The sequence below is a fragment of the Magnolia sinica genome, chromosome 9 (genome assembly GCF_029962835.1).
Source record: "Magnolia sinica isolate HGM2019 chromosome 9, MsV1, whole genome shotgun sequence".
Taxonomy (NCBI): Eukaryota; Viridiplantae; Streptophyta; class Magnoliopsida; order Magnoliales; family Magnoliaceae; genus Magnolia; species Magnolia sinica.
In genome coordinates, this window is record NC_080581.1 from 20,088,623 (window position 1) to 20,103,859 (window position 15,237).

Consider the following 15,237-nt stretch of genomic DNA (forward strand, 5'->3'; position numbering starts at 1 on the left):
TGTAAATGACAAGTGGGGCCTGTGATGGGGCAATCCTGTTGCGAGTGAACCTCTCTATATCACACCATAATGATGTAAACTTGAGCTAACAACAAACCTGGATCAACCTTAGGTGTTAGAAATTTGGATTTAACACCACCGCTAATCCGTGCACTTTGCGGAAGTATGATAAACAAAGATAGAATAATAGAATAATGCAGGATAAATAAACCAAAGCAAACAACTCACAAACACGATAATTTACGTGGGGAAACTCGTGGGAAACAAAAAAAAAAAAAAAAAAAACCCGTGATATAAAGCAATAAAAATCCATTATAATTAAAACTTTAAAGTTGTACAAACTTACCTTTTTTTATCACAGATGTTCCCGATCTCCCATTGTGATGCGCAGCTCTAGGAAACCCCTAAGATCTCCTGAGAAATTCTTCCAAAGTCCTTTACAAGTGTAGAAAAACCATTTTCCTTAATAAACTTTAGCCCCTTAAGAGAAAACACTTGTACACTTGTATTTTTCTTGTTAAATCCCTAATTAAAAAATCGGGCTTAAATACCCTATTTCGTGCAAAATCATGAAATTCGATAGTTGCACCATGGTCCACCAACGGTCGACTGTGAACATCACAGTGAATCACATCAACCGTGAAATTTTATGGTCAACCATGAACATCACAGTAAGTCACAATCAACTGTGGATTCTCATGGTCAGCTGTCCCCTACAGAATGCAAGGCATCTGCACAACAAATCCATGTATTGAATTGTAATTTATATATTTTTCCTTTCATGCATGTAGCCCAAATTCTATTGAAGGAAGATATTCTCTACAAAACCATCATTTTGAAAGACCTCAATATATCACACAACCTTTGATATAAATCTCTTTGAAGGGCATGGATGAGTAAGCCCATAAGATCTGATGGTGTATTTATATAATCTTAGAACATTCGCACGAGGTTAAAGATGAACAACCATTTGTCTAGTAATCTGCCTAACTACTACTAGAGTAGAAATGAGCTATTCACCTTTTTTATCCTATAGTTAGGATTGTCACCGGATGTGATCAATATTTTATATGGTTATTATTCTCGGTTCTCTTAAAGAATTTTATCATGTGTCTTTATATAAAGGAAAGCATTCCCTTTTTATAGAGGGATAAGCAAAGAAGATTATGAGTTTGGTTTTGATAGATCTTATTTCTATCGCATTCGAATTCTCTTCCTTATTATAATCCCTTCTCATTTAAACTTAAATTTGAATTTTGGCAAAAGAAGTGAATTGGGAAAAGGATATCCATATGAAGATATTCTGAGAAAGAACTATGTGGGATCAACATACAAGTGGTTGCCCACAAGTGGGCTATAGGTCAATATCTAACATGTCCTACCCAATCACATTGTGTGAGGGACACAATGTATATTATCTATCTAGCTCATCTTGTGGCAATTAAAACCAAATGATTATGATCAAAAGAATCAGAGATCATGATCAAAAGAATTAGAGACCTACATGATCAAAACCAAATGATCGTGATAAAAAAAAAAAATAGAGACTTAATCAAGATAACGTGAAAACGTCTTAACAACCATAACACCATTTAAATCCAAATATGAAGGAAGTGATTAAGCTGAGGTGTTAAAGCTATTGAATGTGTATATTATATACCCTATATCTAATAGTTAATGGGTGAGCTCAACTTAGGTGGTACCTAAGATGTTCGAGATTGCTATCGTAGCCAATGCGGATAATGAGCTCATGCCAACCAGAGTCACTACTGGTTGGAGAATGTGCATTAGCAATCAGAAATTGAATACCGTTACAAGGAAGGACCACTTTCCTTTGCATTTTGTTGATCAGATTTTAGAAAGTTTAGTGAGTCATTCCTACTATTGCTTTCTTGACGGGTATTCAGGCTATAAACAGATAGAGATAGCCCTTGAGGACTGAGAAAAGACTATATTCACATGTCCTTTTGGCACTTTCACCTACCGAAAGATGTCATTCGGATTATATAATGCCCCTGCCATATTTCAATGATGCATGTTGAGTATTTTTTTTTTTTTTTTGACATAGTATAGCAATTATTAGAGGTATTCATGGACGACTTCTCTGTCTTTGGTTCATTCTTCAACGAGTGCCTTGAGCACTTAAAATTGGTGTTGCAGAGATGTAAACAAAAGAACCTTGTGCTGAATTAGGAGAAATATCATTTCATGGTTCAAAAAGGAATAGTCCTTGGAAATATCATATCACTCAATGGAATTGAGGTAGATAAAGTGAAAATTGACTTAATCTCTAACCTACCATTGCCCAAGAGCATATGCTACATGCAATCCTTCTTAGGATACGTCGAATTCTATTGATGGGTCATAAATGACTTTAGTCTTATCTCTCATTCTTTATGTAACATTCTTTAAAAGGAAACTCCCTTCGAGTGGAGTGAGGAATGCTAAAAAGATTTCATCAAGCTCAAAGTCATGTTGACAAGTACTCCGGCCCATTACATAACCACTCAATTGGAGTGTACCTTTTGAAATAATGTGTGATGTAAGAGACTATACAATTAGGGCGGTGTTAGGTCAAAGAAAAGAGAAGCTATATGTTATCTTCTATGGGAGTGGAACTCTAGACTCTGCCCAAGTGAACTACTCTACTACGGAAAAGGAACTCCTAGCCGTAGTGTTTTCTTTGGATAAGTTTAGGTTCTACTTGATAGGATCTAAGATCATCATATTTACTGAACATGCGGTAGTGAAGTAGTACCTTCTTTCTAAGAAAGATGCTAAGCCTCATTTACTAAGATAGATCCTTCTACTTCAAGAGTTCGACCTTGAAATTCAAGACAATAAATGAGTAAAAAACATAGTGGTTGACCATCTCTCTCAGCCTGCCCTATCCGATTTGATTAAGATGACACCTATCAGTGACATGTTCCTTGATGAACAACGTTTTAAAGTCTCTCAATTAACTTAGTACGTTGACATTGCCAGTTATCTTGCCACAAGTACAATTCCTACTTATTGAACTGCGTAAGATAAGGAAAAAAATTCTCTACCGAAGTATGCAAGTTCTTTTGGGATAATCATTATCTTTTCAAATATTACCCAAATCAAATCATAAGGAGACATTCCTGATCACGAACAAAATAGTTTAATCTCCTTATGCCATTCATATGCATGTGGTGGTCACTTTTCGACTAAAAAGACCACTGCAAAAATTCTGCAATGTGGCTTTTATTGGTCCAATATGTTCAAAGATACAAGCGAACTCTTTAAAGTGTGTGAGAGATGTCAGAAATTGGGAAGGTTATCTCGTCGAAATATGATGATGTTGAACTCCATTTTAATTATTAAAGCATTCGATTGCTGGGACATCAATTTCATAGGACTATTTTCCTCCATCTTTTGGAAATCTCTATATTATTCTCGTCATAGATTATGTTTCCAAATGGGTTAAGAAAATTTCATGCCGGAATAATGACTATCGCATTGTCATTAAGTTTATGAAAGAAAATATTTTATCTAGGTTTGAAATACCTCGAGCCATCATATATGATGGAGGATCTTACTTTTGTAATAGACCATTTGAAACATTAATGAAGAAATACGATATTTCATAGAAAGTGAGAACCCCTTATCACCATCAGGCAAATGACTAAGCTGAAATATCAAATAGGGAGATTAAACAAATTTTTTGAGAAAACAATTAACCTGAATTACAAGGATTGGTCACTTGACTAACTGATGTGTTGTGGGCTTACGATATGGTGTACAAAACTCTTATTGGTTTGTCACCATATAGGCTTATCTATTGGAAGGCTTCCCACTTGCACATAGAGTTGGAACAAAAGGCATATTGAACTATAAAGAATTTCAACTTCAATCTTAACAAAGCTGGCTTGTTGCGCAAGTTACAACTTGAACTTAAAGAGATCTAGAATGAGGTTTCCGAGAACTCTCGAATATAAAGGACATCATGAAGATGTTCCATGACAAGAACATCATTCGAAAATCTTTTGAACAAAACCAAAAAGTCTTCTTGTATAACTCGAGAATTCATCTTTTCCCTAGAAAACTGAGATCTCGTTGGACTGGCCCTGTTAAAGTTAAAACGGTTTATTCTCAAGGGGATATCGAGATAGAAAATCTGGTGAATGGTAATATTTTCAAAGTAAATGGTCATCACCTCAAACCATTTTGTAAGTAGAGCTATTGATGTCTTAGGGGGGGGGGGGGGGGGGGTTGGGTTCACAATGACAACTAATGTTGAAATATTGATTTGTGTGCAACACTAATTTTTCTCTAATATCCATTTAATCTCCCTATTGGAAACTTCAACTTGGCCACTTGTCTGTGGATGATAGGGTGTAGCCACTTTGTGTTCAATACCATATTTCCTCATTAAATTTTCAAACAATTTATTACAAAAGTTTAAACTATTGTTACTAATTATAAATCTCAACATTCTAAACCTTGACAAGATATTTTCTTTTAAAACTATAGAACTACTTTGTGGTCATTAGTTCTACAAGGAATCGCCTTCACCTATTTGAAAATATAATCCATTGCAAGGAAGATATAAATGTGTCCAAAATTTGAGAAAAAGTTTCCATGAAATCGATACCCTAATAATAAAAAATTTCGACAATTAGGATTGAATTTTCAGGTATCATATTTCTGCGTGACGTTTTTCTTATTTTTTGACATTGTTTATATGTTTGGCAAAACTTATGGATAGCTTTAAACATCGTCAGCCAATAGAAACCACAGTGAAGAATCTTAACGGTAGTTTTCTTTGCCGAAAAATAGCCTCCACAAGCTTATGAGTGACAGAAGGAGATGATACTAGAGTGTTCATTATTCAGAACACATCTTCTAATGATTTTGTATAAGTAATATTTAAACAAATAAGGATCGTCCCAAAAAAATCTATGTACTGTAGATAAAAATATTCTCATATTGTGATAACCAATGAATCGACAATTTACCTGTCACTAGATAATTTACTATGTCAGCATACCAAGGTAATTGGAAGGCAGAAATTAAATGTTCATATGGAAAAGTGTCTTTGATTGACAAACTCTCAATGGAATCTGAAAGAATTAGTCAAGATTGGTGGTCCGCTGGTACGTTCTTTACTCTTTTCTTATCATGTAACTTTAAGTTGAATTCTTGGAGTATGAGGATCTATCTCAAAAAATTGGGCATAGCATCATTCTTCGAGAGAAGATACTTGAGAGTCGCATGTTCAATGAAAATTATAATTTTTTATCGAATCAAGTAAGATCTGAATTTGTCTAGAGCGAATACTAAGGCAATGACTTCCTTTCCATGGTAGGGTAATTTATCTAGGCACCATTCAACGTTCTACTTTCATAGTAGATAAATAACACACAATTTCTTATCCTTCCTTTGGTCTAACACATCCCTAATAATATAGTCACTAGCATCACACATGATTTCAAAAGGAATGCTCCAATCGGGTAGCTGCATGATTAGTGCGGTTGTCAACATACCCTTTAGCTTTGCATAAGCCTCTTAACATGAATTAGTCTACTCAAATGAGACATCCTTTTAAAGGAGGTTACTCAATAGTAAGGAGATTTAGCTAAAGTCCTTAATGAACCTTTTATAAAATCTTACGTGACTTAGAAAAGAATGAATGTCACATATGCCTTTCGGAACCGATGAATTAGTAATTAGATCTATTTTAGCCTTGTCCACTTTAATTTCATTGGACGAGATCACGTGTCGAAGGACAATTCCCTTCTGAACCATGAAGTGTCACTTTTTCCAATTCAAGACAAGGTTCTTCTCTTCACACCTTGTTAAAATTAAATTCAAATGCTCGAAGCACTTGTCAAATGTACTTCCAAAAAATGTCCAACCATGTCTGAAAAGATACTAAACATGTATATTTGGAATGACAGAAGAGCGTTACATAGCCCGAATGACATCCTTCGGTGAGCAAAGGTGCCAAAAGGGCATGTAAATGTGGTATTCTCCTGATCTTTAGGGACTATCTCAATCTGATTGGAGCCTGAGTACCCATCTAGGAAGCAATAATAGGAATGATCGACCAATTTTTCTAAATTTTGGTCAAGAAAAGATAAAGGAAAGTAGTCATTCCTTGCGACAGTATTCAGCTTTATATAGTTAATGCGCACCCTCCAACCAATAATAACTCTAGTTGGCATGAGTACATTGTTGGCATTGGGTACAATTGTGATTCTGAGCCTCTTAGGTACTACCTAAGTTGGGCTTACCCACTGACTATCGGATGGAGGGTAAATGATATGCACATCCAACAGTTTCAATACCTCCATCTTAACCATATCCCTTATGTTTGGATTTAATTGGCGTTGTGGTTGCTTTTATGTTTTGACGTTCTCCTATAAGGGTATTCGGTGAGTCCAAATCTGGGGGTCAATTCTCTTGAGATCCGCAATAGTCCATCGTATGACACTCTTGTAGTTATTAAGAGTAGTAATCTGCTTGCTCGCTTGCTCATTATCCAAGTGGGAAGAAATCACCACTGGATATGTGTCTCATTAATCTAAATAAATGTATTTAAGCTCAGATGGCAATGATTTTAGGTCAAGCATTGGTAGCTTGATGCTAGATGGTAGAGGCTTTAAGTCTATAAGGGACAAATTTTTAAAGCTTGGCCTCTACCGGTTAGTTTCAAGTACTAGCTTAGAATTTAACAAAGCGCTCACTATATCTAAAATTATGTGATCATCAGAATCCATAAAGTGAGCAATACATGCTTTGAAGGGGTCGAAAAGTGTAATCAATATGAGCTCCTCCTCCACGAGTATGTCAATCATGTTTACCTCGTGGACCTCATTTACATCACCAAGTTGTATGCAAAGAGTGAAAGCATTCACCTCCAATGTCATGTTCCTAAATGACAATTTCATCAGTCAATTCCAGCAATTGATAATTGCATTTGAAGTAGCTAGCAATGGGCATCCTAGGATGACCGAAATCTGATTGCTAGCATTTATAACTAGTTGTGTGTCTAAGATAACAAAGTCTATTGGATAGTAGAACTTATCAACCCGGACTAACACATCCTCAACTACCCCCCTTGGTATACAAATAGATTGGTCAGCAAGTTGTATGGTCGTCTTGGTAGGTTTTAATTCCTAAAGCCCCAATTGTTCATATACTGAGTAGGTTATGTGGTTAACGCTTGCCCCCAAGTCTAGTAAGGCTTGTTCAATCCAGAATTTTCCTATGATACATGAGATCGTAGGGCTACCCGGGTCTTTGTATTTTGGGGGAGTGTTCTACTTGATAATCGCGCTTACTTGTTTCGTTAAAAGTGCATTCTTTTTCACATTTAATTTGTGTTTAATTGTGCAAAGGTCCTTAAGAAACTTGTCATAAAATGGAATTTGCTTAATCGCATCCAACCAGGGAATATTGATTTTTACTTGTTGAAAAATCTCTAAGATGTCATGATTCTGTGATGGGCATTTAGATGAGATAAGACGTTTGGGAAATGGAGCCACGGGCTTGTGTTCATGCACCAGCTCTATCATGTAGGGTAGGGCTTGATCCATTATTACTATCAGATTTATCCGTATCCTTAGGCGTGTTAGCCTTCATCGGTACTATCTCATTTATTTCCTTACGTCTAAGAGTGGTGATGGACTTCCCTTATTCCACATGTGGGTTAAGATGATTCGAATCACTTACTTCGTGATGTCCTTTTAGGTTAGGATAAGGTTGGGCTAGAAAGGTCCCTTTCTCCCTAACAGTCAAGTGTGATTCAATCATTGAAACTGACATTTTAAGATCACTTATAGCTTGCATGGTAGTTTGATTGAATTGCATCTACCCTTGCATGAATGCTTATAGTGTGTCCTTAAGATTCCTCTTTTATCATTGCACTTATGGTATATTTTGTGATGCAGGGGGAGATCCTTGAGGAGTGCTTACATTAACAGTTGGACCATTTCTCTAACTAAAGTTGGGATGATTATGCCAATTAGGACTGTACATGTTAGAGTTCGACGGATAGAATGAGAGTTGGTAAGCATTCATAGCATTCACTTGAGCTTACAACACATCCTGAAAAGCTGAGATTGTAGGATAATCCTTTGTACGGTGTGCATCACTCTCGCGTATGCCATATACACTTTTTACAGTTACATTGGTGGGTTGGATCACTTCCACCTTAGTTCTATGTCCTCAACTTTTCGAGTGAGGCCTACAATCTGTGCATTTACATCGTCTTCCTCCTTGAGGACGTATATTCCCCCTTTTTACTTAAGGTTTCGACTTAAAATTACTCGATTTGTTGATGGCGTCTCATGATTTTGCATTTTCAGCTAACCTATCAATGTACTTTAATGCCTCCTCTAGGTCTTTTGTTATGAACTCGCCATTGCATATCATCTCAACATATTGACATATATTTGAATTCAGTCCATCATAGAAGAAACTGATTACTCGCCAAATTTCATAACCATGATGTGGTCATGCGAGTAACAGGTCCTTGAATCTCTCCCAACATTGGAAGAATGTCCCGTCTTTCTTTTGGGAGAAATTCATAATGGTGTGCCTTAAGATATTGGTTTTGTGAGCTTCAAAGAACTTTTTAAGGAACTCTCGAGCCATCTCAGCCCATGTACCTATTAAGCGTGGTTTTAGCAAATGAATCCATGACTTGGCCCTCTCCTTAAAAAAAAAAGGAAAATAGCTTGAGTCTAATCATGTCTTGAGAGACGTTGTAATGTGAAGTCACTACAATCTTATCAAATTCCTTGAAATGTAGATATAGGCTTTCTGAGTCAAATCTGTGAAATTTAGGAAGAAGTTGGATCACTCCCGGTTTGAAATACAGGTTAACTAAATTGACAAAAAAAAATAATCATACAAGATGGTGTGGTTGTTCTTGTTGGTTGTAGGTAATCTCTTAAAGTTTTGACTGAGGAAATATAGCGTGCCCCGTTCTCATCATGCACAGACTTAGTCGGTGTCACATTCCACAAAAGAATCTCATTAAAATTTTATCAAGTTTCAGCCATATTATCCTCAAAGTATGGCTCCTGCTTAAGCATGTTTGGAGCGTTCCTAGCCATGATTTGAGATAATTCAGGCGTATTTAGATATTTTCTAGCCCGATGGTGGAGAGAAAGCCTGTCGATTAGACCTCCTTCAATTAGAAGTCGCTTTGTATGGTCCCTTACCCACTTGGGCATGAACCAAGCACAAGAAACTAAGTTCTAAACCAAAACCTATAAAATAAAATACTACAACAAAAATTTAAAATCCTAAAGCAATTAGAATCAACTAAAAAGCAATAAGATGGGGGAACAAAGTTACCAGTTGAGGCGAATTAGGATTAAAGATGCTACAAAATGAAAAACTAAACGATATTACTTTCAAAATTTTGTAAAAACACCTAATTAGAACTAAACTTCCTAGATTTAAATCCTAAAAGCAAATCCCTTAGTTAGAACTAGAATCAAAGCTTAACCTAAATATTCTCAGTGCAAAGCTCCTCGGCAACGATGCCAAAAACTTGATCGAACCTAAGGGTTGACAACCCAAAGTATAGGGTTACGATGCTGTAATAACTATATGAGACCTAGTGTTCACACCCCAAGTATAGGGTTGTGATGTAGTAATAATCTCGGTAAGACCGAGGTTGAATCCATAGGGACTGAACCTTGTACGTAATCTGAAAGTAACCAGAACTAGAATTAGAAGAAGATGTAATCTAAATCAGGAAAATTTAAGAGAGTAATGGTGAAATATTAAACTACAACTTGTAAAATTCAAAGGTGGAAAACTAGGGTGCCAAGGATCCACTTGTAGAGATCAGGGAGATCTATGCTTGATTCATAAACACAATTGAATTTAGAGTCCCATCTTTATCCAATTGGTAAGAAGATCAGATTTGCCAGATCTCTGAACTTCTCATAGATCTAATCATCAACAGATAAGAGTGGTGAAGATTTGGAAGTGATTACGTCACCTAACTATGCCCAGGAGACGATGACAAACAACAACAATTTACCAATCTCATAGCCAATTGTTGAGGGTCAAATATTGCATATCAGACCCTGTTATTGCCTGGATTTTCAAATATGATACTGTTTAACGGCCTGATTTAAATCATGTTTGTGTTGCAGGGCGTATTTACAAGCCTAGACTAGGAAAAAGTATTAAAAGCATGGATTTAACGCTCTGAAGTCACCAAAGCAAAGAACGGACTCCAGGGGACCAAGATTGACGAAATTATACGCCAGGGATCCGCGAAAATCGAGAAACTGAAGCTCAAGCGGCCTGAAAGTCAGCCAGAATCCAAGATCACTGGGTTTCCATCATCTGTTCAGCTCAAAACTTTATACATGGCTCGAGGACCAACAACTAACCGTACACGTCAAATTTTAGCCATTGGATCCCTCTGGAAGTGGCCCAACGGACAGATCATCCCCTTTAATCGTTATGTGGGGCCCGCCTGATATCTGGATATGCTTCAAAATTGGTCTGGACGGTCTAACTGATATGACAGAATGGATGGATAGAACGAATTTCTCACGAACATCACGATGAACCCATATGTACATTACATGTACATAGGGTACATGTGCACGAGAAGTGCATCGGACGGAGAGTCCGGTCAAACAACGGGCTGACCCGAAGTCCGTTTTTAACAAGGAAACAGCGTTCGACGCTGTTTCGATGGGTGATCGATGTGGGCCCCACTCGCTCCTCAGTTCGATGATCCGCTCCGTTCATTGAAATCAGGAGGTCAAACTGACCGTACCCTAATCGGTTTTCTGATTTTTTTCAGATGATGCATGTACGTGAAGGTTTCGTTGCAGGATGGACGGCGCCAAGAAAACTTCCGTGAGTCACCACGAACCTGGCCCAAAACCGATTATGATCTACCGATTTTTCACGAAAAACTCGATGGACGGAATGAATTTCTCAAAAATAACATCAAAGTGGGCCCCATCAATTCGACAGCGATCATCTCGTGCGCAGGCCCTGTTTCCGCATCTGGTCGAGTCCAGGATTTGCGGGGGGTAGTGGGTCACGATCATTAACATTTTGAGTGATCCAGACCGTCCAATGTGTCCACAGGGAGGCCAATACCCTAGCCAAGATTTCAGAATTGTCAGGTAGGTCGATATCATGCCGCAAATACACTCCAAACGCAAGACGTTTTGCGCTTTTGCTGTGCATACGAACTCAGTTGCGTAAAGAGATTGCGAAAGCTCTCTTGGTGCGGATGGAAACTTCGACTGAAGTTGTACAGGGGGGTTTTCTATAAAACAGGGGAGAGAAAGCATTGAAGGAGATTTGGGCTTGGTTGGAAGGAGGAAAGGAGAAGCTGGAACGTGAGAGAGAGAGAGAAGCAGCCGTGGGTTTTTCTTCTTTTCCTTTATATTTCTTTTATTTTTTTTATTTACTTTGTTAAAGGTTCAGCCCATTCATGTGTGGCTAAACCTCTTAGCTAGGGCTAAGAGGTGAAGCCTGTAACGAGATGGGAGATACTATTTCATGCTTTTAATTTAAATTTCTGAACTGAATTTGATTTTAGTTGATTATTAAAGGAATATTTTCTTAGTCTTTAATGGTCTGTTGTGACTGAAATTACAATGGGTTTGCAATGGCTTTGAATATTTCTTTTTCCCTTTTGATGTTTATGACGTCAGGAAGCTCTGTTGTTCACCATGGTCTCCTGGGCATGGTTGGATGATGGTACCCTTTCTAACTTTCATGCACTGTTGATTGGTCGGTAATTAGTTTAATCCTGTTGTTTGCTTTGTCTCCTGGGCATGCTTAAATGATGGAATCCATTCTAATTCATATACCTTTCATCTTGTGAAGACTAGATCAAGTAAGTTCAGTTTGATTTCCATGATTCTTGATGCAGGCATAAGATCTCCCTGATCCCTGCAAGTGGATCCTCTGAATCCCTAGTTTCCTTCCTCTGAATTCCTTAAGTTTTCGATAATTATTCCACAATTATTCATTAAATTCTATTTGATTTAGATTACGTCTTAGTCCAATTCTAGTTCTACTTAGTTTCAAATAACATACAGGTATCAGTCCTTTGGGATTTAACCTCGGTCTTACCAAGTTTATTACTACATCACAACCCTATACTTGGGGAGTGAACACCAATCATAAGAGAATTGTGAAAGTTAGGAAGGATTCCGTCACCCTACCATGCCCATGGGACGATGATGAACAACAAGACTGCTTAATTTCACAATCTCAATTCAGGAAGAAGATATTTAAAGCAATCACAGATCCATTGTAATTTGAGTCACAACAGACCATTAAAAACTAAACATATTCCATCATAATCAAACTAGAATCCAAGAGAGTTCAATAAAGCATGAATTAAAATAAAGAAAACATCCCAATCACGCCACAAGCTTCACCTCTTAGCCCTAGCTAAGAGGTTTAGCTAACCATAGGCATGATTAAACTAATCTCTTAAAGAAAGGACATAAACAGAACAGTGAAAGAAGAAAAGAAAGAAGGAACCCAAGCCGTCCCACGCCCTCTCTTTCTTCATCTCTCTTGTGCTTCACTCGTTCTCACCACTCCTCCATGACTGCACCTAGCTGATCCCCTGTCCCCAAGATATCTCTCCACGTTCTCTCTTTCTTTCTTTTTATAGCCATCCGCAGCCAGTAAGGGCGGTGGAGAAAACACTTACGGAATGCGGAGCGCGAAAGACGCAACTGACTTACGTTTTACTTAGTTTTTCTGCCCATGGACCCTTCACGTGCAAGATCTGAGCCGTTTAGGCTTCTTGGCCCTAGTCAGCCCCACCTTGGTGATGTTTTAGACAGTTTTGATCATCAAACCAATTATAATCTTGGCCACCAAATGGCCGTGAAGATTCGATTTTCCCGGACGCGCGTAAACTTTACCCAGGTTGCGCTGACGTGTTCGGTGGGCCCCATAGTGATGTTTTCAGATAAATTCACCCCATTAATTGGATTCTTGGTGAAAAATCAGTCGGGAAGGAGTGATTTTGGTCAAGTTTTGTGCGGCCCACTGTATCAACTCTCCCCCCCGTTCATCTTGCGTTTTCCGACGATCCACATGTGTACATGTGCATGGGACCAAACAGACTTCATGGCTAAGGTTGTGCCCCCCCCTCTGGATCGAATGGACAGTTCAAATCAAGCATATGAGTGATGGGTGAGGCCCACTGAGCTTTATTCGTTGGATAGCGTGTGTCCACTGGCTCTTATGGGAGAAGGAGACGGGTCAACGTCTTGTTAACCGGACCGGCTGTCTAGTGCGGCGTGAGTGCACATACCCCCTATGCACGTGCTCCTTAGGTGTGGTCCACTCTTGGTGTTCATGATGAATCCATTCCGTCCATCTGTTTGTCCACCTCTTTTAAGAGGTTCATACCAAAATCAAAGCATATCCAGATATCAGGTGGGCCCCAAATAAGAGATTTATGGGCTGATCTGTCCGTTGGGCCACTTACATAAGGATTCAATGGCTGAAATTCGACGTTCACAGTTAATTTATGGTCTTCAGGCCATATATAAAGTTTCGAGCTGAACGGATGGTGGGAACCCTGTGATCTTGTATTCTAGATGCTTTTCAAGCTTATTTATCATTAATCACTTGATTTTCTCGGATCTCTGACGTGTAAATTCTTCGATCTCGGTCTCCTGGGATCCGTCCCTTGCCTTGGTGATTTCTAAGCATTAAATCCATGCTTTTAGTACCCTTTTCAGTCCAGGCTCCTAAATTCACCTTGCAATATAAACACGATTAAAATAGGACATTAAACAATATCATATTCGTAAAATCAGGAATAACTAGAGTCTAATATGAAATATTTGACCCTCAATATAATCCCCAACCAGCATTTTGCTAGTCCCGAGCAAAGTATACGAAAAAACAAGTTGAGAACCACAGGATAATTTCTATCAACTTGAGTGATTTTTGAAAAACAATCTAGTTAATATAATTTCAAGATACATCAATGTTGGGCATTTCCTTCTCCTAAACTCAAGCGCATAGTAAACTTCATGGTCAAGTTCAAAGTATTAATCCATCGATTAGAACAATTCTAAACATTGAGTTCCATGGGTGCAAAGTGTAACATTGACTTATCACAATTAAAGATTCAATTTTCAATTTTCATGATAACATTGATAATCACAAGAGCATTCAGGATATCCATAACTGAAACCAAAACTTACCTTATAGTTTAACTTTTCATTCTTTCAGCTTTGATTTTTCCATCGATAGCTTTCACACTATGTCAATCTTTTTAAAGATCTTTAATAGGTAGCCCTTTTCGACAACAACTATTTTTAGCTGGGAATTCTTTTTCCTTTTTTTTTTCTTTTTTTTTTGTTCAATTCTTCTTATTGAACATATTGGACAAATTCCTAGGCTGGTTCCTTCTATACTTAATGATCACCAAGTTAACAATTTAATATCATGCTGAAACCGTAATGTGTAAGCGAGATGTGACATGTGAAATCATGACTCAATCAATGTTTAAAACTTCGAATCATGAATTAATAATTTGAACTTAATTGTGAAATCTAACAGGTAGCTGAATCCAAGAGTCGTAAATCACCAACATTATGTATATTATACTTCTGAATAAAAAATATTCTTCAAAATCACTTCAAATTCACAAGAATTTTCAGAAAAAATTTAAAAAAATTTCACAAAATTTTTGCTCAAGACTAAGAAAATACTGATTAGGTAAACTAATTCCCATCCCCAACCTAAAATCTACATTGTCCTCAATGTAAAAGATATAAGCATGCAATACACATGAGACAACGAAATTGAAGTAGCAGTGATGGAAAGATAGTACCTGATGAAAGAATTAAGAGGCTTTTTCCAAAGAGATCTCAGCGAGAAAGTGGGTAAGTACAAGAGTGAAACCAACAAAAAGAAAACTAGCCTAACGGCATAAAGCCGACTATCCTAGAACAATATAAAGAAAACTACCCTAGTCCTATGAAAGCAGGGAAAAAGCTACTCAGTCATGCCACAAGGTTCTTCTTTTTACCAATATCTTGATAAATTTCTCAGTAGGTTTTTCAACAAGATCATCCAAAAGCAATTTTTGTAAAAGGCTTGGATGCCCTAGAGCATGAATTTCCAGAGAAACTTATGGACCTCATCAAAAAATTGTTGTTGCATCGCCTGAGGTATCCAAAGTATATATGATTCACCTATGACAGAAAAAGTTTTAATGTTAGTACT